Source organism: Dipodomys spectabilis, unplaced genomic scaffold, assembly GCF_019054845.1.
Source record: "Dipodomys spectabilis isolate Male_0828 unplaced genomic scaffold, ASM1905484v1 ptg000091l, whole genome shotgun sequence".
Lineage (NCBI taxonomy): Eukaryota > Metazoa > Chordata > Mammalia > Rodentia > Heteromyidae > Dipodomys > Dipodomys spectabilis.
Window position 1 is genome coordinate 3,166,579 of NW_024870768.1, and position 27,237 is coordinate 3,193,815.

General features: G+C 42.1%; 1 pseudogene; it reads left to right on the forward strand.

Annotated features, from left to right (window-relative positions):
• The first annotated feature begins 2,627 nt into the window (after positions 1 to 2,627).
• On the forward strand, positions 2,628 to 3,842 carry LOC122112038 (annotated as a pseudogene).
• Positions 3,843 to 27,237: the final 23,395 nt, after the last annotated feature.

Genomic DNA, 27,237 nt, shown 5'->3' on the forward strand with positions numbered 1-27,237 from the left:
TACCTTGTCTCTCAATTCCTGAATTACTCTTTGATTAGCTTCCTCCCGTTTGTGGGATTCCTGCAGTTCTCTTTCCTCCCATTCGTGGGATTCCTGCAGTTCTCTTTGAGTGTTCTCAGCCTGCTCACGCCATTCCTCCCTTTCTCTTTGAGTATTCTCAAGTTGTTCACGCAAATCCTGTATCAGTTTTTGAGTAGCTTCCTCACGCTTATGATATTCCTGTATAAACTTTTGGGATGCCTCCTCTCTCTCCCTATCATGCTCATACAGAGTCCTTTGTAAGTTGTGAAACTTCTCATTTATCATGTTTGCCACCAGTGTTTGTAGAGCTATTTGGGAACTCTCCTCTGGATTGTTCATTATCTGATCTGACCCCTGATTATCAAGATTGGGAATTGAGATACCCGGATTTGCCATTTTTCTTGTGTTTTTCCGGCTTACTCTGCCCATTTGAGATGAAAATAGCACCAGTTTTGTGCTAGAACACTATCTTAAGGCAATCATCAACCAACGTTTGCATTTATACAGTCAATAGTCTACAGATACAATCTAGTTCAACAGATACATCTATTCAGCATCAAACAACTATACGTTAGTGGGCTTCGAACCGCAGAGAAGAATTTGGAAAACCAGAAATTTTTAGGGTTAGGGAGAGATGTGGGTAAAAATTGGGAATAGATTGGTGTGGGGAGGCACAGGGAGAGTTAACTATGTCCTAATCTCAATGCAGGAAATAGGTTGGGTAGGATGCAAGTAGAGAGGGAGAGAAAAAGAAGAAAGGGAAAGGGAAATGAAAAGAGACCAGAAAAAAAAATTAGAAACGTAAAAATTAATATAGTTATGGAGATTGAAAGACCATCTATTTAGAGAGGAATGTGAATATAAATGAGAAAACAGGAGGGAGATAGAGTAGATGTGAAAAACTTAAAAAAATGCTTAAAATATTATATAGGTATAAAGAGGTAGTACTGCTATTAAGGAATTTAAGTCTCAGAGGTTTTGGATTGAGTAATAAATTTGTGGATTAAGTGTGTACACAATGGGAGATAGGGTCTACTAGTTAACTATGGGTTTATCTGAGGATGTGCAGGACAAGAGTTAAGTCACATACAGAAGAACAAAAGAAAGGAAAAGGTGAAAAAGATAAGAAAGGGAGAAAAAAAAGATCAGAAGTTCAGTAGAGCTAGACAAAAAACAAAAAGATAATTAAGAAAGAAAGAAAAAGAGAGAGAAGACAAGAAAAGAAAGGAAAATGTACATTCACGTATTCCTAAAATAAAAATTATAAGAGGGAAATAAAGTTACTGGAAAACAATTATTTTTTCAAAAAAGGCAAAAATTAAAGATTAATAAAAGTTTTAGAAAAGGAAAAAATTTTTTTTTATATATATATAAGGTACCAAAAAAAGAAAAAAGAAAAGAAGAAAAAAAAGTTCTTTGATGTTTTTTTTTTGATTTTTTTGGGAGGGGTGGGAAGAATCCTGTATCTCCCTTTTGTCTGTAACCAGCCTCTTGTTGGAGTCTCTGGTCAGCTTGAGGTCATGTGGCTTGATTGGTTTCTTAAGTCAGTTTGTTCGAACAGGCAGAAAAATGCTCTGCTTTACCCAAGATTTTGAGATCCCCCTCCCAGGTTAGTTTAATGGGAGGGTGATCTGCTTTGAGAATCACAAAAGAGGGGTGATGAGGCTAGGTTCTGGTAGAGTTGAGGCCTTTCAACAAACAGTAGCTTTTCCCTGGGGCTATTTTGTGAAAACCTCACAGAGCCCACCCTGGAGCCATTCTCAGGGTTTCTGTTTTTCAATTGATTGTGGAGGCTGCTAGAGGGAGGGGCAGCCTCTGGCTCTGGTTACCCAGTGAGGAAAGCCACTCCAATGGCTGGTGCCTGAGCTGGGTGACTTTTCCCTGGATGGAGCTGAGTCTGGCAGGTCACTTCGCCGTTAAGTTCTTGTGACCTGTTAAATGACTCGTTTTATTCCAAGGCCTGAGTTGGAGCTAGCAGCTCCTCCGAGCTTTGTTGGTATCCAAGATGGAGATCACTGGTGCTGGGGGGGGAGGGGTGGCCTTCCCTCCTCTGCTCCCTGAGAAGGAGTGAGGACATTGGGCTTCTACTCACGCCGAGTCTTGGATCCTGGGTCGTCTCTGGTCTGCAAACTGCAGGCTGAAGATGTCCGCTCCTTGTTGGTTCTTGCTGGTGTTGAGTAGAATCCTCTCGCCCGCTGCGTCTGGCTCCTTCGTCCCGGACTCTCTGTGTGAGCGCTCAGGTATGGCCGTTGCTGCGGTCGCGCCTGCGACCCTGCCGCCGCCGCGGCGGCTGCTGGCAGACGCTCAGATGTGTCTCCTTGTCTTGGCTTCCCCTCTCTTGTCTAACTCTCTGTCCTGTGATGGCACACTTGGTGTGATTCTCTGGCTTAGGACTGTTCACTGGAACTCTAAAACTGCTTTCTATGCGAGAGCTTGTTCAGATTCCAGCTTCTCCTCCGCCATCTTCCCGGAACTCCCGGGGTGGAGGTTTTATAGTATCTGCAATGCTTGGTAAGAAATGTACTCATTATCTTGCCCATGTAATTGTAACCCCTCTGTACAGTTTGTTCACAAATAATAAAAATTAAAATTAAAAAAAAAAAAGAATGGAACAAGCCGGAGAGCGGTGCGCGAGTGAGGGAGCGAGCCGCCTGCCGCCGCCTGCCCGCCGGCGCCTCCCCTCCACGCGCAGCAGCTCCGGGTCCGGGCACAGCGCGCCGCCCCCGCCGCTCCCTCCGCGCCAGGCCGCGGGCAGATCGAGCCAGCAAGCGAGGGGGAGGGCGACCCGCGAGCGGCGATCGAGCAGGCGATCTAGCGCCTGGAGGAGGCGGCCGGACGGAGCGGGCACCCGCGCGCGTGGCGTGAGGGGCAGCCGCCCGCCCACTCGCCCTCCCCCCTTCGCCTTCCCCGCGCCCCTGACCGCGGAGCGGCACCAAGTCGACGTCAGCGGCCAAAGTCAGTAAAAAAGGAGCTCAACTCCAACCACGACTGGGCCGACGAGACCTCAGAAAAAGAACAGCAAGAAGCAATTGAACATATCGATGAAGTACAAAATGAAATAGACAGACTTAATGAACAAGCCAGTGAGGAGATTTTGAAAGTAGAACAGAAATATAATAAACTCCGCCAACCGTTTTTTCAGAAGAGGTCAGAATTGATCGCCCAAATCCCAAATTTTTGGGTAACATTTGTCAACCATCCACAAGTGTCTGCACTGCTGGGGGAGGAGGATAAAGAGGCCCTGCATTACCTGACCAGAGTTGAAGTGACAGAATTTGAAGATATAAAATCAGGTTACAGAATAGATTTTTATTTTGATGAAAATCCTTACTTTGGAAAAAAAGTTCTCTCCAAAGAATTTCATCTGAATGAGAGCGGTGATCCATCTTCAAAGTCCACTGAAATCAAATGGAAGTCTGGAAAGGATTTGACAAAGCGCTCCAGTCAAAGCAGAATAAAGCCAGCAGGAAGCGGCAGCATGAGGAACCAGAGAGCTTCTTCACTTGGTTCGCTGACCACTCAGACGCTGGTGCAGTTGGGAGAGGTCATCAAAGACGACATCTGGCCAAACCCATTGCAGTACTACCTGGTTCCTGACATGGATGATGAGGAGGGAAAAGGGGAAGAGGATGATGATGATGAAGAAAAGGAGGAAGGATTAGAAGATATTGATGAAGAAGGGGATGAGGACGAAGGGGAAGAAGACGAAGATGATGATGAAGGGGAAGAAGGAGAGGAAGATGAAGGAGATGACTAATAGAAAACACTGATGGATTCCAACTTTTTTTTTCCTTAATTTTCTCCAGTCCCTGGGAGCAAGTTGCAGTCTTCTCTCCCTCTGTGCTCATTTGTCCTGTTCTTGAGGTCTCTTTTCTCAAAACACCATGGTTCTCAACTTATTTGGGGGGGAATACCTTGCTCAGAATACAACGGGAAAAGAATCTCCACACACCTCTGTTCTAAATTCATTTTTATCCCTTTCTGTCTCAACAAAAACTGTACGGAATCAACACCACCACCACCGCCACCTGCTCTGTGGGAAACAAGAAAAGCCTCCGGTTGCTTTGCTCTGCTGGAGGCACCAGGCCCTGTGTAGTAGTGCATAGATTTCTAGCTTTTCTTCACCTTTCTCTGTATATTGGGCTCAGAGATTACACTGTGTCTATGTGAATATGGACAGTTAGCATTACCAACATGTATCTGTCTGCTTTCTCTTGTTTAAAAAAAAAGAAAAAACTTTAAAAAATGGGGTTCTAGAAGGTCAGCAAAGGGTGGGTTTGAGATGTTTGGGTGGGTTAAGTGGGCATTTTGACAACATGGCTTCTCCTTTGGCATGTGTAATTGTGATGTTTAACGGACATCCTTGCAGTTTAAGATGACACTTTTAAAATAAAATTCTCCTAATGATGACTTGAGCCCTGGCACTACAGGAGAATCAGCAGACCTTGTAGGATCTTATTTGGAATTGACATTCTGTATTGTAATTTTGTTCAGTTATTTTTAAATTTTCTTTTGTTTTCACTGGAAAGGAAAGATGATGCTGAGTTTTAAACGTTAAAAGTGTACAAGTTGCTTTGTTACAATAAAACTAAATGTGTACACACACACAAAAAAGATTGGAACAGACTAGAGAACTGACTTCTTTTATTATCTCTTCCAAGTTTTCTCTCAAGCCTGATATTTGCTTGTTGTAAGGAAGCAACACTCCTTCACAAAGGCTGTAAGGTCTCCTTTTGAAAGATCTATATTCTCTTGTGGAAAAACAAAGATTTTTCTCTTTTTCAAGTATACTACCCCACCAGGTGTATGTATAATATTGTTAGGATTGTGAAGGCATCTTGATTTGATGTTTTAGCATTGGTGTTGAGGGACAGGTATCTGACCTGGGTTACACAGGTGGCCAGAGAAAAAGAAGCTGTTCTTCCAGACCATTCCAGGTGGGTACAGCAAGGCAAGGCAAGACAAAGCAAGGATATTTATTTATTTATTTATTTACCATTCCTGGGGCCTGATCTCAGGACCTGGGCTCTCTTCCTGAGCTTCTCTGTGCTCAAGGTTAGTGCTTTTGAGCCACAGCACCACTTCCCAATGTTTCTGAATAGTTTATTGGAGACAAAAGTCTCATGGACTTTCCTGTCTGGGCTGGCCTTGAACCAGGATCCTCAGATCTCAGCCTCTTGGGTAGCTAGGATTACAGGCTTGCGCCACACCCACCCAGCTAAGGCAAGAATTAAAAAAAAAAGTTTTAATAGACATAAATAATCATATACATTTGGAGACAATGTGCTATTTTGATTCATACGTAAAATGGAGCATGACCAAATCAGGGCAAATAGGCTTTTCTACTTGGGTAATGTCAACTGTTTTAGGTTTTACCCATGAGTGATAACAAGCACATGTACCTTTGATGATCTGGGCTTAAATATTGAAATAAAAGAGTCAAAGGGGATTTTCACTAGCCATACAATAGAAAAGGGTCTCATATCTAAAATATACTTAGAACTCAAAAAATTAAATTCCCCAACAACAAATCCTCAAAGAAACAACTACCCGATAAATAAGTGGGCTAAAGACTTAAAGAGAAACTTCTCTGAAGAGGAAATGAACGGCCAATAGATATATGAAGAAATGCTCAACTTCTCTATCCACAAAAGAAATGCAAATCAAAACAATGCTAAGATTCCACCTCACCCCAGTTAGAATGGCTATAATCAGGACATCTAATAACAACATGCTGAAAGGGACGTGTGCATTGTTGGTGGGAATGTAAACTTGTTCAACCACTTTGGAAAGCAGTATGGAGGTTCCTCAAAAGACTCCACATAGAGGTCCCTTATGACCCAGCAAACCCACTTTGGGGCATTTACACAAATGATCACAAACAAGGCCATAGCTACCAGCACAACTATGTTTTCTGCAGCATTATTTACCATAGCTAAGATAGGGAACCAACCCAGAAGCCCCTCAGTAGATGAATGGATGAAGAAAATGTGATATATGTGTGTGTGTGTGTGTGTGTGTGTGTGTGTGTGTGCGCACACACACATGGAATTCAATGCCTCCATCAGAAAAAAATGACATCGGAAACTTCTCTGAAGAGGAAAGAAGGATGGCCAATAGACACATGAAGAAATGCTCAACCTCTCTACCCATAAAAGAAATGCAAATCAAAACAACTTTGAGACACCACCTCACCCCAGTTAGAATGGCTATAATCAAGAACTCTAATAACAACAGATGCTTGAAGGGATGTGGACAGAAGGGAACCTTACTGCATTGTTGATGGGAGTGTAAATTTGTTCAACCACTTTGGAAAGTAGAATGGAGGTTCCTCAAAAGACTCCACATAACATAGAGCTTCCCTATGACCCAACAATCCCACTTTTGGCCATTTACCCAAATGATTACAAACAAGACCATACTAAAGCTACCAGCACAACTATGTTTATTGCAGCATTATTTACCATAGCTGTGATATGGAACCAACCCAGATGGCCCTCAGTAGATGAATGGATCAAGAAAATGTGTTATATATATATATATATATACACAATGGAATTCTATGCCTCCATCAGAAAGAATGACATTGCCCCATTTGTTAGGAAATGGAAAGACTTGGAAAAAATTATATTAAGTGAAGTAAGCCAGGCCCAAAGAACCATAGACCCCATGGTTTCCCTTATTTGTAATAACTAGAATATGTCTGAGACAAGCAGAAACGGTCAGATATGTTGATGTTAGGTGAAATAAACCCCAAGATAAGTATTCAAATGGTTTTCTCTTTCATGCGATTGTTTCTAACACATTTATAAGATTATTTCTTTGTTGCTTTGTATGTGCTTCCCTCATGATATATCCCCTGCTTTCACTTTATTTGATGTTGGTATAATTTGTGGAGGGGAAGGGAAAAAACAAATCGTTGAAATAGGATACTCTGGACCCATTGCAACAATGAGATGTACAAGTCCTTATGTCGAAAAACGAACTTTACAACTTGGGCCTGGGTGGGGGGGGGGGGGGGATATGGTTGGGGAGGGCAGGATATGGGAAGGGATAGGAAGGGGAAACAAAGGAGGAAGCAACAATGCTTGATAAAAAATGTACTCATTATCTTACCTAGGTAATTGTAACTCCTCTGTACGGTATTTTCATATTAAAAAAAAAAAAAAGAAAGAATGACATCGTCCCATTTGTTAGGAAATGGAAAGACTTGGAAAAAATCTTATTAAATGAAGTAAACCAGGGCCAAAGAAACATAGGTCCCATGGTTTCCCTTATTTGCAATAACTAGTATATGTCTAGGACAAGCAGAAAAGCTATGTACATATGCCCATATAAGTTGATGTCAAGCGAAATGAACCCCAAGACAGGGACACAAGTGGTTTTTTTTCTTGCTATTGTTTTTAATGTACTTATAATATATTATGTGATTTTTTTGTTTCTTTGGTATGTTCCTCCCCCATGGTATAACCTCTGTTTTCACTGTATTTGATATCGGTGCCCTGCATCTTGTATATACACTTTTCTAATTTGGGGAGGGGAAGGGAAAAAAACAAAATGCTTAACTGCTAGATAGGAAATGTACTCATTACCTTACTCATGGAAAGAAAGAAAGGAAGGAAGGAAGGAAGGAAGGAAGGAAGGAAGGAAGGAAGGAAGGAAGGAAGGAAGGAAGGAAGAAAGAAAGAAAGAAAGAAAGAAAGAAAGAAAGAAAGAAAGAAAGAAAGAAAGAAAGGAAAGAAAGAAAGAAAGAGAATCAAAGGAGATTGAGACTAAAAGATGTTATTTGACACTTAGTTCAGAGATAATAGTTTTTAAACAGTTACTTGAATGATGGAGGTTTTTTGCAACTATTTTTTCCCCTAGGCAAAGGATTCCTGTGACTTCTTTAATGAAGACTTTTACTCATGCAAATAGTAAGCGGTGTGCATTTCTATTCTTAGCACTTCCTTTTATATAACTTACAATTTAGTGTTGAAAATACTGTATGGAAAAGAAAGCCAAGAAGAAAGCCCGGATAAGCAAGTAGATTTTTAAAAGTAAGCTAGTAGCCAGGCTATGATGACTCAGGTTTATAGTCCTAGCTACTCGGGAGGCTGAAATCTAGGGATCCCAGTTGGAAGCCAGCCTGAGCAGGAAAGTCCCTGGAGTCTTATCTCCAGTTAACCACCAAAAATCCAGAAGTGGAGCTGTGGCTCAAGTGTAGAGCAATACCCTTGAGCATAAAAGTTTGGGGCCAGTGTTCAGGCCTTGAGTTTAATCCCCAGGATTGAAGTGGGTTTATGGGAACATGACAACTCATGTATACCCATAGTCCAACTAGAAATTCAGCAGGATCATTGCCTTATAAGAATTAATATTCACTGCATTGATCTATTTACTGAATATATAAAAACAAAACAAAACAAAAATGTAAGCTAGTAGCTGGGCACCAGTGGTTCATGCCTGTAATATTGACTGCTCAGGAGGCTGAGATCTAAGGACTAGGGTTTGAAGCCAGCCCTGGCAGAAAAATCTTTAACACTCCAACTTCAATTAAACAGAAAAATGCTGGACTGGCTGTATGGCTCAAGTAGTAAAGAGCCAGTCACGAGCAGAAAAACTTAAAGGACAGCACAGCCCTAGCACAGGCATGGGTTCAGGAACACACACAAAATGAGATAGTATACACTGTTACATTGGATTCTATATGTTTTATTCTTTTAAGAAGAAAAGGAAAGACTTGACTGGGAAATTAGAGGTTTTTAAAACAATTCTCTCCTGTAACCACCTCTTCCCTATTTTTGTTTGGCATCTGGATAACTTTGTTCTGTCCTCTACTTGAATAACTTTAACCATTTTAGATTCTATATATGAGTGATAACATGTATTATATATTTTTGGATATATACTTTGGTCGGGATATAAGTCCTCTATACTCCATCACCAAAATGCCAGAATGGAGGTATAGCTCAAGTGGTAGAGTGCCAGACCTGAGAGACAAGATTGAGGGCGATGTCAAGACCCATAGTTCAAACCCCAGTTCAGTCCAACACATGCACATGCACGCACGCACGCACGCACGCACGCACACACACACACACACACACACACACATACACACAAAGTTGGTATTTGTTGTGTTACTGGCCCCTATGTGTTTCATTCATGAGGGGTTCAATTAAGGAAGTAATTTCATTAGGAAATCAGAGGCTTTTGAATTTCTCTCTTTCTAGCTCTCCCCCTCTACCCTTTCTCTCCATATCTTAGTTTTAATAGGAACCTCTATATTTATTCAAGATATCTTGAATGATAATGGTTATAATCATCTTCATATTTTATTTGGTTCACCTTTGTGTTCTTTATCAGCAAGGACACTATAATTACCAGTTTCCTTGCTTTCCCCACTCCTTAGCTCTAATTTATAGTGGAATGCCTTTAGAATTGCTCAAAGAGAGATAGTGATTTTAGGATGTAGACTTTCTTTTTTATTATTTTATGTATTTTTATGTTTTGGTGCTAGTCCTGAAGCTGAACTCAGGGTCTAGGCACTCACTGTCCCTGGGCTTTTTTGATGAGGACTAGCACTCAACCAATTGAGCCATAGCTTCACTTCCAGGTTTTTATGGTGGTTAATTGGAGATGAGAGTATCACAGGCTTTCCTGTCCTGTCAGGCTTCAAACCTTGGTCCTCAACTCTCACCTGCCTAAGATGAGAGGATTACAAGTATGAGCCACCAGTGCCTGGTTAAAATTTCTTTTTATTTTGAGTGTGTGGTTTAAATAGTCTTTACAAAGTTCAACGTGTCAATTAATGAGTAAAATCCATCTTGACCGGTTTCATACTTTACATCACAGGACTTAGAGTTTCTGTGAGGAAATAATCCATGGCTGGGAGGTTGTGCATGACAAGAACAGGGCTTTGTAGATTTCAGAATGGCTCCATCCATTACAGCTTCCAAGACCTGGTTTCAACCTGATGCCAACCTTTCGCTTCCTTCAACCCTTCCTTTTACCCCTAACGACTGCATTCTATAACATAAATGGAATTGGGGATGGGGCTATGTTGCAAAATAGCTCTGGTGACACAGGACATGCAGCAGAAAGTGAGGAAGAAAAGAATTTCCTGAGAGCTGACCCCAGACTGCTAATCTTGGAGTTGGAGCTGGGAGTGCTATGTCTCCTCTATATTCAGGACCACATGTCCCATAGTCCAGACAGGAGATTCTAGGGACAAGCTTAAGATCTCCAGAAGACTAGGGGAAACCAGGACAGGGATGTGGGTGTTATACACAATCTGCAGATTCAGGACAGTTGACATCTATGCACTCTAAGCAGTGTTACCTAAGCTCAGACTGTTTAGTGGTTGAGGTCACATTCTGTATTGCAGCCATGTTAAATGCAGCTCTCACACTTGCCTCTTTCCAAAGCACACACAGTGGAGGTGGAGGTCTCTTGGTAGAACAGAGCAATGCATGGCCTCAGGCACACTTAGCCCAATGAAGATTCCACAGGATGCTCACAGAACAAGAGACCACACTGATCTGCTGCCTGCGCCACACTCTAGGTGCAAGAAAGACACTATTGTGGGGATTTTAGCAGATAGAATTTACCATTTTATCAGGTAATTTGTGCCCATGTTAGTGGCCCTCATGAAAGACAACCATTTTGCCTGAGAATAGTGAATCCCTAAGAAGGACAAAATTGGGTTCCCACATGTATTTGTATATACTCTTACAGTAAAATTTGACCATTGAAGATTGTGCTACAAAAAGAACTTAGTATTTTCCAAATTGGTTTACATTAATGGGGCTTATGTGGTTAATTGATAGATTGATGTGTGTGTGTGTGTGTGTGTGTGTGTGTGTGTGTGTGTGTGTGTTGTGTGTTGATCCTGGTTGGGGCTTGCACTCAGGGCCTGGGCACTGTCCCTGAGCTTTCTTGTGCAAGGCTAGTTAGCACTCCACCACTTGAGCCACAGCTCCACTTCTGTTTCTGTGATGGTTAATTGGATTGTAAGAGACTTTCCTGACCAGGCTGGCTCTGAATTAGGACCCTTCCATCTCAGCCTCTCAATTACAGGTGCAAGCCAGTGGCACCCAGCCAGACTAAATTTTGAATGTTATCTCCCTTTATTAATTTTAAAAAATTATGTTTAAATAGTTGTGAACAGCGGTTTTAGTTCAAGACTGCTGAGATGTTGATTAGGATTACATTGAATCTCTACATAATTTAGAAGAAATCCACATATTCACAGTCTTAAATCTTGGAATCCAGTAACATGGCATGTCCCTCCCATTATCTCAGCTGCTTGAAAGTTTCTCCACAGTAAAATGTAGACATCTGTTTAGAATCTTGCCTATACATTGCTGTATCTTTACTAAATATATTATGGTATTTTCAAGTTCTGTTGTAAGTGATATTCCTTATTTCAAATTTCATTTCTTGTTATCTGTATTTCTCAAAGAAAGTACTTTAAAATTCCAATATCTTAAAATTTTCAGTTCTGCATCTTAGTTATTGTGTCTGTTTATGTAGGTTTATGGGAACATGACAACTCATTTGTAACCACAGTCCAACTAGAAATTCAGTAGGATCATTGCCTTATAAGAATTAATGTTCACTGCATTGAACTATTTACTGCATATATAAAGGGATGTAGGTAAGAGCAAACATGCACACTGTAAAAATGTTGTCTGAAAATGTATGAAAAGTGATTAACAGAGAATACCATACACAGATGGCCTGTAACTGACAGTGAAATACATAAGAGGCACCAGAAGAAGCTATCGGTATCAATGGTGACCAAAACTAAAGAGTGCAGTAAGATATCATCAGACATATGCAGAAGGGTACACATGAGCACATCCAAGCTTTGAGAATACATAATAGGAAGTGTCCCTATTGACAGAGTTCCACAAAGCCCCACCTCTAATCACAATTTCTACTCACTAAGGATTTCACAAGCTTGTTGTCTCAGGGTCAGATGCCTATATAGAGCTCACCAACTCAAACTTAATTGGGACACTGTGTGCATTATGCACAGATCAACACATAATAAGAAACGTATTGCCAGGTACAGGTGGCTCAGACCTTTAATCCTAGTTAATCGGGAGGCCGAGATCTGAGGATAATGCTTTGAAGCCAGCTCAGGCAGCAAAGTCTCTGAGACTCTTATCTCCAAGGAACCACCCAAAAGCCAGGAACAGAGCTGTGGCTCAAGTGGAAGAATGCATCACTGACAGAAAAAAAAATAGGGACAGTGCTCAGGTGGAGTTCAAGCTTCGGTAAAGGCGGGGGAGAGGTAAAGGGAAGGGCGGGGAGACCAGACTCTTATTGTGAGTAGATCTTAATCCATAGACCAGTAATAGGTGAAGAGATGGCCTCCAAACCTTTTGACTGATAATAGTGTGTGTGTGTGTGTGTGTGTGTGTGTGTGTGTGTGTGTGTGTGTGTGTGTGTGTGTGTGTGTTCTAGTCCTGGGGCTTGAACTCAGGGCTTAGGCACTGTTCCTAAGCTTTTCTGTTCAATGCTCTGCCACAGCTCCACTTCCAGCTTTTCTGCTAGTTAATTGGAGATAAGAGTCTCCTGGGCTTTCCATCCTAAGTTCTCAGCCTCCTAAATAGCTAGGATTGCAGCTGTGAGTCACCTGCACTCAGAGACTGATAACATCTTAAGTTGGGATTTTTCTTGTTGCATTGCCTGAGATCCCTAGTTTGTATGTAACTCAGTAGATAAATACATGTGCATATAATTTGTATAGGTCATATACAATGTATTTCCTAATTGATTCTTATCTCATTACTTTAAAATATTCTTTCTGTATAAAATGAAATTAATCTGGCTAGGCTGTAGTGGCTCATGCCTGTAATCCTAGCTATTTGGGAGGTTGAGATCTGAGGATCACAGTCTGAAGCCAGCCCTAGCAAGAAAGTTCATGAGACCCTTATCTCCAATTAACAACCAAAACAAGGCACAAGTGACAAAATGGCTCAAGTGATAAAGTGCTAGACATAAGAAAAAAAAAAAAGCTCAAGGACAGTACCCAGGCCTGGAGTTCAAGCCCCAGGACTAGTGTGCATGCATGCACACACACACAAACTGTTTTGGGGGAAACATCCTGGCAACTGTTTTTAGTAAACTTGGTAAGTTTATTGGAATACCCTAACAATTTCATAACAGGTAAAAAAAATGACTCACACCCTTGAATTCACACCTTATTTTACCATTATTGCCATGAGGAGAGAGGACACGAGTGTTAAATACTAAAGCCCTGTACCTGAGTTTCTACAATGCCTGATATGGTTATTCAGTAGGAAAGGCTGGTGCTGGAAATAATTAAACTGTAATTTTTTAAACTGAAAATTATTTCCATCAGCATGGAAATAATTAAACTGTAACCTTTATCTAATTCCACATGCAAATGTTTTTAATGTATCATTAAAAAAATAAACCAAATTAAAAACCGAGAGTGCAAGTGGCTCACACCTGCACTCCTAACTACTGAGAAGGCTGAGATTCAAGTATCACACTTTGAAGGCATCCCAGGTAGGAAAGTCTGTGAGACTCTTACCTACAAGTGGAGCTATGGCTGAAGTCCTAGAGTGTTAGCCTTGAACAAAAATGCTGGCAAACAGCATGCAGGCTCTGAGTTTAAGCCTCAGAACTACCTCAAAAAAATGCATCATAGACCTAAATGTAAGAGCTAAGATTAGAAAACTAAAAGTTATCAATCTCCCAGAAGAAAATTCAGGGGCCCTGCCCAGGCTAGCCCCACCCCCATAAACTGAGAACAATGGACTCCACTAAGAGGCACCCTCACCACAGTGCCATCTCTCTTGTTTTAGGAGACACAGTCAACTTAAAAGTCTAAATTCTAGGGAACAGAAAATATAGAAAGATGAATCGTTTGAGGCCAACCTAGGCAAAGTTACTGAGTCCTTAACTCAAACAACATAAAAACAAAAGTTCTTGGGGAAATGCTCCAGTGGTTGAGTATTTGATTTGCCCACATGAGGCCCTGGATTCCAGCACCACCACAAATAAATGCCACACAGTACAGTAAGTGTCCCACAAAGGTTCATCTGGTGAAGGATGATTCACCAGAGTGGCATTATTTGAGATGGTGGAAGCTTTAGGAGGTGGGGCCTTGGCAAGTCCTTCGTCCTTGGGACATGGTCCTGAAGGCAAACAATCCCTGATTTGGGCTCTTCTTGGTGTTGGCACTGGGGCTGTGTTATGATCTGTTTACTTTGTCATTCCTATCATGCTCATCAGAAGCCTAACCATGGGGATTTCTGATTTCAGACTGAAATCGCTAGAAGAGGATGCAATGACCCGTTCCTCCACACTTGCTTCAGATACTTTATTATACTACCATGTAGCCGAATAACATAAAATTGGCACCCAGGAGTGGGACACGCACTGATGTCACTATATATGTGAAGATGTGGAGGAGCCCTTGTAGTTGGTCAGTGGAAGAGGTTGGAGGAATTTGGAGGGGCAGCTTAGAGAAAGCCTAAAGTGCTTACATGAGCTTAGTGGGTGGGTAGTAAATGTCATGCTGCTGCAGTGGTACACAGCAAGGAGGCTGCAGCCATTTTTTTTTTTCTGCGTCTTAGTGGCCAGTGCACAGCTAGGCACCACAGAGAGCTGGTCAGACAAGACCTCTCCAGAGAGCAGATTATCTGCTGCTAAAGGATAGGCTAGGTGATTGGTTCTGGTTTAGAGTTAGGAGGCTAAGGCACATGCCTGCTGTTTGATTTTTATTTGCAGTGTTCTTTTTTCCTTTTGACCTGGATGGAAGAAGCTGACGCTGAAAGCAGAATCAAGAAGTTGCATGTATTCGAGCTGCAGCCAAGGCAGAGCAACCCAGATGTGGAAATCACGGTCTCTATGGAGCTGCTTTGGCCTGTCAGCTTATTGGGGAGACGCTACCCCTGTCTACCATGAGAGGGGGTTGTTTTGTAATCACAGGAACTTTCAGTCCTCTGAGTGTTAATCTCTGTTCCCAGGTAGTTGAAAAGAAACCTTTCATTGACATGAGCCCTCCTTGAAAATGATAAAGCAAAAGGAGTAGGACAAGACATTCCCTAGCTCAGAGAGACATTTTATTTTTTTTATTTTAATTTTAATTAGCTTTTAATTTAATTTAATTTTAACTAACCTTGCAAAACAAACAGTTATCCCAAGGCCAACATCAGCTGTTTTCCCACCGAAGTGGACCCTCCAAGGGATTCTTCAATGCTTTGAGGCAACCCCTGAGTTGTCCTCAGTATTGGTTACAAAACCCTGTGATAAAACTACATCAATTTTTACACTATTCGGGGCAGAAGACAAGAACCACAGTTGGCTCTGCCTGATACAGAGCACACTGTGAGGATGAGCCTCATTCACGATGGCTCCATTCTAGCAATCACCCTCTCAGTACACTGTTCCTACTCTGGCTATAGAGTAGGCTTATTCCCATGGGCCCTGGCGCCTTGCCGTCCACATTAATGTGTCTCTACTCTCCCATGTAGCCTGATGCGAATGGATCTTCCTGAAGCCTGCCTATTGAGGACCCACTGTGTTGTTCACATGTACAGTTTGTATTTCCAAAGGCCTGGAGAAGTGAGTATCCAAACTCTCATCTACAGACAAGGGAGCAAACGGAAAGAAGTTAGGTGGGCCTGGGAATCACATACTAGTTCTGTCTAACTCCCAAACCAGGTCACTTTACATTCAAAATGACACCCTTTGCTTTTGTTACCCTGCTCAGGTACAAACATTGTGCCCGATGATGAGATTCTCTTCATCATTGTCACACTTGTCGACTTGTGAAACACAGGTACCTGTTAGGGCAAAGCCATCAGGAAAAGTTACAGTACACTTTGTTCTTCCCGCCTTCCCCTCCTTTTAAGCATTAGTAGTGCTGACACAGCTTCCCTAAAGTCCCTTTGTGAGAAAAGCTTGCTTCAGAACTAACAGCTGAGCAGGACTTGATCTTGTGGGGTTCCCTGGGGGAAGCACTGCCATATCAGAGGTATTTTGGCAATCTTCCTCCACCCCCATGTTGTATCTCAATCCCTCCGATGTCAGTCTCTTTAAAGGGCAAGAATATAGAGGTAAACAGATCCAGAGAAAGTGTTTGTAGTGGCTTCAGCATAGCTGCAGAGTTGGACATACCCTCAAGGTTAAGGCGGGGGGCAAGGCTGGGGATAGAATCCTGGCACTACCTGTCTACATCTCTGTTCTTCACCTGCCTTCACTATCTGGTATGTAAAATCCAAGTGCCTCCCTCATGAGCTTCTCCTCACCCAGCACATCCATCCTGAGCCAGTCCTCCACCAGTCCCTTCAGGATAGGAAGGTGAGATACCCTCCATCATGTTCCTGGGGGACAGAGACTTTACCTCTGAGGACATTCTCCTCAGAACCATCCCTGAGTAGAAACCTCTGTCTGCAAGGAACTGGCTGTAAAGCATTCCTGTGCACCCTGTCTTGTATCTAGACAGGTGCTGTCTAGCTAGCTGGTGCTTAGAATTTCATTCTTTAGCGATAAAAGGTCCTTTACTCTAGCTACTTGGTCCATCCTGAGTAGTTGCTATTTCTGCAGTAGAAAGGATTCTGGAGTTTGCCTTGTGCCTTGTGTGCAGTGCACACAGTAGGTGCCTCAAACCTCTATTCAGAAGGAGGACTGTTGAGTGGATTTAGGCCAGCTAATTGGGCATGTGGTTCTGTGGCTACAGTGCAGACTGATGTCATGTGAGATAAGGACAGGAACCCAGATAAACTTGTGAGTCAGACTCACCTGGTTCTAATCTTGGCAGGTTGACCAAACCCTCCAGTTCTCTCACTCTTCCTTCCCCACTTTCTTCCTCCTTTAGGTGCAACAGCCCCACAGACTTCCCTGCAGCCTCTGTGACCAATAATGTTCCCTCTCTGTCTAGATGACCAAGCAGAAGCTCCTCCATCTGACCCTGCTCCCCTGGCCCCTAGATGTTACCACTGCCATATAACTCTCTCTCTCTCTCTCTCTCTCTCTCTCTCTCTCTCTCTCTCTCTCTCTCTCTCTCTCTCTCTCTCTCTCTCTCTCTCTCTCCTTTCCTTGATTGCCCTAGTATCCTTGCAGTGCCTGTGCCCGACTGGTGGGCTCTGCCTATGATTCTCCTTCCTAGTCATTGCCTCTGGAAAGCCAACTTGGCTGACTCTTATTTCCTATCACATTAATGTCAGAATGTCACCTCCAGTGACTTCCTCTGGTAACTTCCATTTTCTACCCTGGAGGTCACCCAGCTATACCCTTATCTCCTATGCCATTCCCATGATCTAAATAGCTTTCTCTTGCCCTTCTTCCTGTCATCCTTCCTTTCTGGCTTCCTTCTCCTTCTTCCTTCTTCTCTCCCCCTCCTCTACCTTGATAATCACAGAGCCCTTCACCTTCTAGCATACTATACAGTTTGCCAGATACCATGTTGTGGTTTCACTGTCTGCCTCTATCCTCCAGTGTTTCACTGTCCCACCCCAAGAAGTCCAGTCTAGGACCCTCTTCTTGACATTCCACCTGGGATGATTTCCAGGTTTGTGACAGAGCATAAGCTAACACACACACACACACACACACACACACACACACACACGTAAATGATGATCATCAAGAAATCTCATTGAACACCTGGCACCAATGGCTGATACCTATAATCCTAGCTACTTAAGAAGCTGAGATCTGAGGATCATGGTTCAAAGCCAGCTGAAGCCGGAAGGTCTGTGAGACTATCATTTCTGGTTATATACCTGAAAGCAGATATGGAGGTGTGGCACAAGTGGTAGTGCACCAGCCTGGAGCAAAAACAAAATACTAAGAGACTGCACCCAGGCATGAGTTCAAGCCCTAGTATTGGCACAAAAAAAAAAATACATGTACATTGAGATATCTCCTCCACCTTTGAGCAGTCCTCTTCTGCATCCTGGAATGAGAGAAAAGTAGTTAGACCTGTTCTGGCATCTTTCTAATGGGTTGTGACTTGCTTTCCCTATCCTGCAGTTGATGATATTTCCTTTAGACTTCATACCCACAGCAGAAAGCAGTGGGCTCCACAGCAAGCAAAGCTTGGAGGCAGGAAGGTGAGTTTCTGCAAGGCTCACATGTCATTAAGAAGGACTCTTCCAAAGAATGCAGTTGATAGGTGCTTTTGGCTGGTAGGCTTGCCCCACAGACATTTATAACTCTCTGAGTTTTGGTCAGCTAAAAAAGAAGTATGTGGTTGCTTGGCATCAGACAAAGAGTTATCATGTGACAATCCACTAGAAACACAGGTGCCAGGGAGAAACTCACCTTCACCTGCCATCTCACCCCGACTAGTGCAGTGGACAGTCAGTGGCCTGTCTTTGTCACTGATAGGGAGTAGTGCAGACAGGAACAAAGTTGTTTTCTCTGTCTTTGAACCTTTTTTGCATGGTGCCGAATGTGTTGAGTCAGTTCTCAGAACCATGATAGGGGCAAGGATGAATACATTCTGGAGCACTTTGCTGTTTCTTTGACCCTACCCACATTTCTGTTAGTTGATTTGTGTACTAGGCTGGTATAGGTCAACTAACACTTGATCAGGCTCATTGTGTCCCGTGGGCACAGATGACATTTGGCTGTAGCTCTTTTTGTTCCCCAGCCCTGGGTTCTTCTTTCCAAGATTATGTGTCTAGGCCAGATATTGGTGAATCTTGCCTGTAATCCTAGCTACTGGGGAGGTGAACATGGGAAAGAACTGATTTTGAACCCTGTGCAGACAAAACATTCTCAACACACCTAATTAGAAAAGGCTAGGCATGGTGGTGTGCATCTGGCGTCCTAGCTATAATACAAAGCATAAATAGGGAGATTGGTACTTCTGGCCAGCCTGGGTGGAAAAAGCGAGACTGTACCTCAAAGTTAATCAGAGCATAATGAAACTGAACACTGTTTGAAAAGGGAAAAGAGAAATGAGACTACAGTATAAAGAATAATTTGTTCTATGTGCATACATTTTATGTATGTAAATATCATAATGAAGCCCTCTCATATTATCAGTGCATACTAATTCAAAGATGAATAACAATAAAAAAAACAAGAGCAAAAAGGGCTGGAGGTGTGGTTGGGGATGTAGTACACCTGCCTAGCCAAAATCAGGTCCTGAGTTTAACCCCACCCCCACCCCAGTCCCACCCTCCTCTATCCAAAGATATTTGTGAAGAGGTTGGATGAAATGCCACGAAACCTCCTCAGATAAAGGCGAAATTGACCTTTGGAAAGATGCTCCCAAGAGGTAGACCTTCATGTGGTCCCAACAGGTACCTGGGAGACAGGCACCCAAGGATCCTGCTCTTCCAGGGCAGAGAAGCCCAGGTTCTGCCATCAGGGACTGTTTCCAGGCAGTATCTTGCTGCTCTAGGCCTAATACACCACCTAGACTGGGTGATCTGATCCTGAAACACGGGCGCCCTCTAGCTGTCGAAGTAAGGATGCCTTCAAGGTTTGGAGGGTTCGTGCTGTTCTTGAGTAGCAATCCCACTGCCCACCAGTGGGCTGTCCTAGTACAGCATGTGGGGAGCTGAGTGGACCAGGCTGGTCCCTGACCACAATTTGAGCATAGGTTACACATATGCACCACCATTCTTTGATACAAATGGACTGCCTTTCAATTATGTGATATAATGAACATTTGTCCCTATTTCTTGTTGGACTCTTTCCATATCTATCAGTCTTACATCAACTCGTGGACACGCGGTCTTTATCTGAATTTAAGAAGAGAAATGTGTTTAATGTAGTATATGTATTACTTTTACTGATCATTGATACCCCTCCCATTACTAAGTGCCTGTGTTGGCTTTTTCTTACTTTTCTTCTGTTGCTAATACTATTTGTTATAATAGAGAATGATAACAAAATTTGCCATGTTTATGTGATTTTCCAATCATAGAGTTTAATCATGTTCACTAGGCTAATAAACATAGAGCTCATGACAAGTTTGTGTGTCGCTCAGCAATGTAAAAAAATTGGAAAGACTAATGCAAGGTAATGTTCTATGTGAGTGTGGGTGTGTGTGTGTGTGTGTGTGAGAGAGAGAGAGAGAGAGAGAGAGTGTGTGTGTGTGTGTGTGTGTGTGTGTGTGTGTGTGTGTGTGTGTGTGTGTGTGTGTGTGCATGCTCATCCTGGGGCTTGCATTTGGGGAATGGGTGCTATCTCTGAGTTTTTTTTGTTTTTTGGTTTTTTACTCAAGGCTTGCACTCTACCACTTGAGCCACAGCTGCACTTTCAGCTTTTTGGTGGTTAATTGGAGGTAAGAGTCTCATAGATTTTTGTTTTTTCTTTTCTTTTTTTTGGGGGGAGGTCTGGTCGTGGGGCCTGAACTATGGGCCTGGGCGCTGTCCCTCAGCTCTTCAGCTCAAGACTAGCGCTGTACCACTTGAGCCACAGCGCCACTTCTGGCTTTTTTCTTTTTGCTTATGTGGTGCTGAGGAATCGAACCCAGGGCCTCATGCATGCAAGGCAAGTGCTCTACCACTGAGCCACCTTCCCAGCCCCTCTCATGGATTTTTCTCCAGGGAATGTTTTTAAAGCACAATCTTCAGATCTCAGCCTCTTGAGTAGTTAGAATTGACTATAGGTTTGAGCCACTGGTGCCCAGATACTAATGTCCTTCTTAAAAATTGGTTAAATTTGGCCAGGCACCGGTGGCTCACACTTGTAATCCTTGCTACTCAGGAGACTGAGATCTGAGGATCGCGGTTCAAAGACAGCCGGGGCAGGAAAGTCCCTGAGACTCTTATCTCCAATAAACCACTCAAAAACCGGAAGTGGAGCTGTGGCTCAAGTGGTAGAGCGATAGCCTTGAGCTAAAGAGCACAGGGACAGCGCCCAAGCCTAGAGTTCAAGCCCCAAATCCGACCAAAAAAAAAAAAAATTGGTTAAATTTGGAAGCTCCTGTAACTATTAATCACCAATTTGGAAAACACATTAAAAAAGATATTTCAGATGACTACTGAAATGGTCTTTTTAATTCTGATTCTGTCCACTGATATCTAAAGACAGGAACTTATAGGAATTACCATGTTGTAGCTGGTGTTGATTGTATGGCTTATGGTACTTACAATGTTATATTATATTTGCTGTATAGGCTGACCCAGGCAGGGAATATACACAACACTGGTATTTTAGTCACATCCACCTTGAAAACTGGTTAACTGTGTGCATACTTAATGCTTCAACAGCCACAAAAAGTAGAAAGTAGGCTCTCCTGTGCTGTTTTTATCAGTTACTCCAGACTTCATTTGGGGAAGAAAAAGTATTCTGTAAGATCTGGGGAATTTAGAATTTGACAGAATCTCAGAACATGCATTCACTGTCTCCAAACAGAAAGATACCATGGAGCAGTCTCTTGACTTCTCCATTTGGAAAAACAGAATCTCAGTTCAGATGTTCAAAGGTGACTCAAGGAGATATATTATGTCAAACAAAGCCTGAAAAGAATACTGTCCATACAGTTTATGCAATAAAAGCGGTGAATGCAATAATTGGCATTAAAATGATTTTATATTACCTTATTATCTGAATATACTATTTAAAATCGGAGGTAGAATATACTACTTAAAAATCAGTTACGAGATTTGTCCAGAATTCCAGAATATTTGTTAGAGCTTCTACCAGAATCTATTTTACTGTCTCAGACTGTATACTATGAATACTATGTATACTATACATAGTATTCTATGTATAGTATATACTAGTATATACTATACATATATGCATATACATATATATACTATATACATGTATATACTAGTATACTATGTATACATAGGATACTATGTATACTATGAACTACTATTTCCAATGTATAAAGTATTTGTTAAAATAAGAAGCTATCAAAAGATGTTAGTTTTTTACATACTCTGAATTAAGAAAATGCTGTCATATATTCATTTTCCATATAACATTGACACAAGTTCATTTGGAGGTTTTTTGTTGTTAGGCACCCTAATACTTCTATCACAGTTCCTAAAACAATATTTTTTTCAGATATATTCTCAATTTTTTTATCTCCAGGCTAGTCTTAACTACCTCCTAGTTGGGAGTATAGGTACATGCCACACCTTCAGCTTTTTTAGTAAAATTGGGTGTTGCTAACTTTTGTGTCCAGGCTGGCCTTGAACCATAATCCTCCCAATATCTGCCTGCTGAGTAGCTTAGATTACAGGCAATAGTCATCATGCACAGCTCCAATTTGTTTCTGAAGTGACATTATATGACTCAAGGAATAAGGCACTGCTGTCTGAGTTGTCTTTCAAAGACTTTATTATGTATGTAAACTCTTATTAATGTAGCAGTCATTAACAGCCTAATATTGTAGAAAATGAATACACATAATTTTCGCATTGCTGGTGGATAACATACCTGCTTCTGGTACTTGAGGCAGGTTCTAGGCTGGACAGAAAGTGGCCATTGACATCAAGACCACCTGCTGTTGACCTCAGGGCTTTGATGGAGATCATTCCAGAGAATCAACTCCCAGGTAAGTCATTTAATGGGAAGGGGAAACAAAGGAGGAGGCAATAATGCTTGATAAGAAATGTACTCATTACATTGCCCATGGAATTGTAACCCCTCTGTACGGTATTTTCACAATAAAATAAATAAATAAATAAAATGTAAAATGTTCTTGAGTGGCAGCAGAACATGAGAGGAATTGGAAGGTTCTATCTTTCCTTCTGAGAGAAATACAGAAAGTAGTTCAAAGAGACCTACATGCCTGGATTAACGAATCTCCACTTTAAATGACTAGAATAACTGGAGGCATACTCTATTCTATTCTATTCTATTCTATTTTCTCTGTTCCTTCACTAAGCATAATGTCGACCTGGTTCATCCTTGTTGTCCAAAGTGTGTGTGTGTGTGTGTGTGTGTGTGTGTGTGTGTGTGTGTGTGTGTGTGTGTGTACTACAACTTCTTTATTTACTCATCTTTTGAAGGGTATGTCATTCTACATGGTCCAGAAGGTCCCATGACTACAGAGTCCTGTCAAATACTAGAGCTGGTACCCATACTCTTGGCTAGCAGTTGTAAAAGGGGCTGACCAGACATGTTCACAAAATGTACAGGAAAAATTCGGTGACCCCATTAATTTTTAAAATATTATTAATGTAGCTTTATTTCAATGGATTATGTTATATTAACTAAATTATTTTGCAATGCTTTCTAATAGGATATTTTTTACATATGTATGGTCTAATACTCTGTTATCTTCAAGTGGTTATACGAAGGTGTCTCAATTTAACCTGTTTATTCATGAGTACAATACCACACTCCCTCATCTACCCCAACACCATCCATCCAAGCAAGTTACCTGGCCACTATCCCAGGAGTTGCAGCTTGTTGGAATTTTCATTTGCTGGTTTTTGTTTTTGCTTTAAAAGGCCAGTATAGTTTGTTTTTTATAAGTAAAAGCGCAAAACTTTTATTCCTTTTTTTGAGCATGAAGGAAGGGCCTGACCATACATTTACCATGGTGCAACACTTTCATCTAGCAGAGAAAAATGGTGACTTGTTCACATGGTCTGAGTTTTTTTTTAAACACTTTCTTAAATTAAAATTCATGTTGATCAACGACACCTGAATCAAACTGAATAATGACTAATGGACCATGCAGTGCAGCAAAACCTGCCCAAGTAAAATTCCATTACTGTGCAATCCATTAGCCTTTACTGAGTTCTGTCCTTGAAATCATAGTGACAGCAGCAAGAAGTGACCTAAGATTGGAGGACTCTGGTGAAACTATGTGAAGGCACAGTAAAGTCCTTGCCAGTCTCCCTCACTTATGATGAGAACATTATGTCAGAAGGGGAAACTCAGGGGAAGAATAGCACAACATTCTCCAACAGGAAGTTATAACTGTAGCTGTTCAGCCAAGAGAACTCTAAGGCCTGCAGTTGTGATCACAAGGTCATAGCTCAGGAAGTCTGAGTGTGACTGAGTAGCTTCTGCTGGCTGTGATGAGTGGGAGAAGCATATCCAGGGGGGCTGGAGCAGATCCCAAAGGTTGAGGAGTGATGGTGATCAGGCAGAGTCTGTACATCTCCAATACTAGTATCTAATACTCATTGCTGATCAGGCAGCAATCAAGTCTTTCATACCTCTAATCCCAGGCCTAGGATAATACACAATAGCAGGCTAGGGGAAAAAACTGATAGAGTCGGGGCTAGGAAGTTGGCTCAGTGGTAGAGTGCTTGCCTTGCATGCCTGAGGCCCTGGGTTCGATTCCTCAGCACCAACATACGCAAAAAGAAAAAAGCCGGAAGTGGCGCTGTGGCTCAAGTGGTAGAGCGCTAGCCTTGAGCTGAAGAGCTGAGGGACAGCGCCCAGGCCCAGAGTTCAGGCCCCACGACCGGACCCTCCCAAGAAAAAAAAATTGATAGAGCCACCCAAGAAGGACACAGGCAGAAATCTGAGAGCTGATACCTAGACCCTGAAGCTGCCAATCATAGCCCAGAGCCTGAAAATTTGTGGTACACAAAAGATGTTTAGATGCTGTTGCTGTGACTCCAAAGGCAGAACTCTGGAACGGTGCCTTCCCCAGCGATGGTTCTCCCAGTGTGCTTGGAGGTATTGATTCTCCTGATGGTTCTCTATTTTACCGTCATTTGATCCAGAATCCTTCAGTGCCAAGCTTAGGAATAATAGAGCAAAAGACCATGAAAGTTCCCCAGGAGTGAATCCCTGTTTCTCTAGCTATTAGATGGCAACAAAACCTACCCAAATGTGGTTCTTTGACCATTCAATCTATTAACAATTGTCGACCTGTGGTTTGAAAGACTCCATGTAGAAGCTTTCGTTCCCGGTGATTTGTTCTGGTCCTTTGGAGGTATTACTGCTCTTGGCAATTCTGTTTTTCACCTGGGCGGGTGCAGGATCCTTCAGAGCTAAGCTCAGGAAAACGAAAGTAAATACAGTGGCGCATCCATCGTGTGCGATGGCTTTGGGTTTCTCTAGTCTTTAGATGGCAGTATTGCGCCCAGCCGCAAAATTGCCAAACTCCTCTCCCGCTCTTCGTGCTTGAAAAAAAATGGCCCAACTAATGGAATAGAACTGAAAACCCAGAAATGAACCCACAGACCTATAGCTACCTAATCTTCCATACGGGAGCTAAAAAAATAAATGGAAGAAAGACTGCCTCTTCAGTAAATGGTGCTGGCAAAATTGGTTATTCACCTGTAGAAAACTAAAGCTAGATCCTTATATATCACCCCGCACAAGAATCAACTCCAAGTGGATCAAAGACCTCGGAAGGAATAGGAGAAACCCTAGGTCTCCTTGGCACAGGCCGAAATTTTCTTAGTAGAGACCCAGAAACACAACAAATCAAAGAAAGGTTGGACAAATGGGATTGCATGAAGCTGCAGAGCTTCTGCATGGCAAAGGACATAGCTAGCAAGATCACTAGAAAGCCCACGGATTGGGAGAAGATCTTCACTAGCCATACAATGGGCAAGGGTTTCATATCTAAAATATACTTGGAACTCAAAAAACTAAATCCCCCAACAGCAAATCCTCAAAGAAACAACTGCCTGACAAATAAGTGGGCTAAAGACTTAAAGAGAAACATCTCTGAGGAGGAAGTAAGAAGGCCAATAGACACATAAAGAAATACTCAACCTCTCTAGCCATAAAAGAAATGCAAATCAAAACAACATTGAGATTCCACCCCACCACAGCTAGAATGGCTAGAATCAAGAAATTTAATAACAGATGCTGGAGGGGATGTGGCCAAAAGGGAATCCTACTGTTCAACCACTTTGGAAAGTAGTATGGAGGTTCCTCAAAAGACTCCACATAGAGCTCCCCTATGACCCAGCAATCCCACTTTTGGGCATTTACCTGAATGATCACAAAAAAGGCCATACTAAGGCAACCAGCACAACTATGTTTATAGCAGCATTATTTACCATAGCTAAGCTATGGAACGAACACAGATGCCCCTCAGTAGATGAATGGATCAAGAAAATGTGATATATATATATATATATATATATATATATATATATATATATATGTACATCATGGAATTCTATGCCTCCATCAGAAAGAATGACATTGCCCCATTTATTAGGGAATGGAAAGACTTGGGAAAAATCAGGTTAAGTGAAGTAAGGCAGGCCCAAAGAAACACAGGTCCCATGGTTTTCCTTATTTGCAATAACTAGCACATGTGAAGGACAAGCAAAAAAGGCCAAAAGCTATGCACATACGGCCATGTAAGATGATGTTAAGGGAAATGAAGCCCAAGATAGGGACACAAATATCTTTTTGTCCTTCTTGCTATTGTTTCTAACGTATTTATAATGTACCACATGATTTTTTTTGTTTCTTTGGTATGTTCCTCCCCATGGTATAAGCTCTGTTTTCACTGTATTTGATGTCAGCGCCCTGCATCTTGTATATACACTTCTCTAATTCAGGGAGGGGAAGGAAAAAAACAAAATGCTTAAATAAGGATACAGGTTGACCCATTGTAACAATGAGATGTTCAAAAAACTATGTTGAAAACAAACTTTACAACTTTGGCAGGGGTGGGGGGATGTGGTAGGTGGGAGGGAAGGGATAGTAAGGGGAAAACAAAGGAGGAAGCAGCAATGCTCAATAGGAAATGTACTCATTACCTTGCTCAAGTAACTGTAGCCCCTCTGTACAGCATTTTTACAATAAAAAACGTACTAAAACAAAACGGTCCAGGCAACTAAAATACTGTGTTGGATGAAGGTTTCAATTCAAATCGGGAAAGCTAGCTGTGTAGATGTCTGCTTAAAGAAATGAAAGCAGTCAAACTGGACACATTTCTTATCCTTTTAAAGCTTTTCCTCTGAAAACTGACCTTAAAAAAATTGTGGTGACAGTCTGGGGCCTTGAAATCAGGATATGAGTGATATCTCTTTTCTTTCCTTTTTCCTTCCTTCCTTCCTTCCTTCCTTCCTTCCTTCCATGTCAGTTGTGGTACTTGAACTCTGGGCCCTGTCCCTCAGCTCTTCAGCTCAAGGCCAGAGCTCTACCTCTTGAGCCACAGCACTGCCTTCCGGTTTATTTGCGATAAGAGTCTCACAGACTTTCCTGCCTGGGCTGGCTTTGAACTGCCATCCTCATATCTCAGCCTCCTTAGTAGCTAGAATTACAGGCCTGAGCCACCAGCGACCAGCATCTCTTTTCTTTTCTTCTGTTCTGTTCTTTTCTTTATCC